The sequence below is a fragment of the Austrofundulus limnaeus genome, unplaced genomic scaffold (genome assembly GCF_001266775.1).
Source record: "Austrofundulus limnaeus strain Quisiro unplaced genomic scaffold, Austrofundulus_limnaeus-1.0 Scaffold88, whole genome shotgun sequence".
In the NCBI taxonomy this organism is placed as follows: domain Eukaryota; kingdom Metazoa; phylum Chordata; class Actinopteri; order Cyprinodontiformes; family Rivulidae; genus Austrofundulus; species Austrofundulus limnaeus.
In genome coordinates, this window is record NW_013952490.1 from 1,472,502 (window position 1) to 1,474,614 (window position 2,113).

The window sequence follows — 2,113 nt, forward strand, 5'->3', positions numbered from 1 at the left end:
CATCTGTCTTTCACCTCCTGAAAGTAAACATAAAGGGTGCAGTTCTTTTCAGAACCACTAGGCGGGGGTGTAGTATTACTTATCACGTTCTCAGGAGAAATAAATAGTGAAGGGTTAGAAATAAACTTAGGTACTTTTGTCAAAATGTGTTTGAAAACTGATGCTTGTTTTTGACTTTTTTCTGCTTTGGTAAGTAATGATCATAATAATCAACGCTTCCAACCTCAGAGAGTAGAGTGTATCGAGAGATTTTAACACATAGATGTAATATATATAATATCTGAATTGTGGCTCTTGGAATAATAATCTAAAAAATAATTGTCAGTTGTTGGATAACTCCTGCTCTGATGTGTGGGGTGGACTCCCCTCCAGAGCAAAAGACAGAGGCGTGACCTTTGCTTTCTGATCCGTCTACCTGTTAAATATTTACCTTGGAGGATAGAACCGAGCTGCTCCTGGTTTCTTTGCAAAGGAGCGAGAATCAACAGATAAACCACACAGAAGCCTATAGCCGTCACAGAAATACAACTAATCTCCGAAAACTACACCGTTTCATGGCTCTGCTGTCTCCCATCTGAGAGGTAAGTAATGCCTTCTGCAGTAAAATGTGGAAATACTGATGTTCTGCGTGAGTGGGAATGTATTTGAACACAAAGGGAGAAATCGTTTCCTGACAAGCCTTCAGAGATGACAGGTCAACAAGTCAGCTGACAGGATCCCGCTGTTCACACTGTCTGCTGTGTTTGCTACAAATGTGACAGACAAAACGCTGAAAGGGCTCAGACGAGACGGGCCTTCTCTAACAAGTGTGTCACCCAGGCCCCTTCATGAAGACGTCCGTGGAAACCTCCTCCTCCTCAGCTGCATGTAAAAAAAAAAACCCGGAGGGTGGTACCACTGATCCTGGGCCTGGATGGGAATCTGTATCATTTCCAGCTGTGGATGGAAACTATTACTGAGCATGTTCTCCCTGATGAGCTTTAAACTGCAAACACGCACACATGCATGCCTCCAGACAGACAGTCAAACATTCAGACCCACGCTGATTCATTCAGCAACGATAAAAAGCCACCCTGTTGTCCTCAGACAGAAAAAAAAAGAGGGAGGGAGATCCAGAGAGAAGAGCTGCTCCCTCCTTACTTTTTCATTCACTTCCTCTTTCCTTCAGCGCAGCAGAGACCTGACTGTGCAGCCAGCTGTAAGTACTATAACTCCTGCCTCCTCTTCTTCACAGCAAGGGTCAGGGTGACAGGAAGATGTACAATTTGGATGAGCTGTTAAAACACGAGTTTAGGGATCATAAATAGAAACCACTGAGAAAAAAAAGACAAAGGTTGATTTTTTGAGTACCACTTTCATTGTTCAGAAGGGGATGATTTGTTCAAATCAGATTATCAAGAAAACAAACATCAAAGCTTGAAAAAGATTTAGGAGCATTATCCAAATTAGTTATTTCTTGGTGGAAATTATAACCTTTCAGACTTTACACTGCAAAAAATGTCCATCTAACCAAGTTTTAAAATCTTATATTCAGCCAAAAAGTCTTTTTGATCTTGTTTTGAGACTGATTTACTTCACAAGAACTGATTGTGTAAGAATAATCATCTTGTTTTCAGAATGTGTAAGATTATTTGTCTTGTTGGCCTGAAAATTTGACTCAAATTAAGTCAAAAATTTCTGCCAATGGAGTAAGAAATTTTTTACTTGGCAAGATTCTTGAAATACTTGATTTGACTAATTTTTTTTTCTTATTTCAAGAATCTTACAAAGTAAAATTTTCTTACTCCATTGGCAGAAATTTTTGACTTAATTTGAGTCAAATTTTCAGACTAACAAGACAAATAATCTTACACATTCTGAAAACAAGATKATTATTCTTACACAATCAGTTCTTGTGAAGTAAATCAGTCTCAAAACAAGATCAAAAAGACTTTTTGGCTGGAAATAAGATTTTAAAACTTGCTAAGATGGACAGTTTTTGCATGTTTTCTGTGACATTCCACTCTCTGTGATGCTGAATGATGCCCACATTTCCTTATCTTGTCTTTATTCTTGTTTCATGTTTTGTCTGGTTTTTTTTTCAAACTTGCTGCGTCTTGTGTCAAAAGCTGGT

General features: G+C 38.6%; 1 protein-coding gene across 2 annotated transcripts in view; it reads left to right on the top strand.

Annotated features, from left to right (window-relative positions):
- The first annotated feature begins 487 nt into the window (after positions 1 to 487).
- Positions 488 to 2,113, top strand: part of sorbs3 (sorbin and SH3 domain containing 3) — a 26,697-nt gene continuing 25,071 nt past the window's right edge. Inside the window, exon 1 of one of the 2 annotated variants that reach the window (XM_014012110.1) lies at positions 488 to 581. The gene's annotated coding sequence lies outside the window, so the exon portion shown is untranslated. Of the gene's footprint in view, positions 582 to 1,175; positions 1,199 to 2,113 lie in introns of those variants that run through there. The other variant, XM_014012109.1, reaches the window with a different exon arrangement.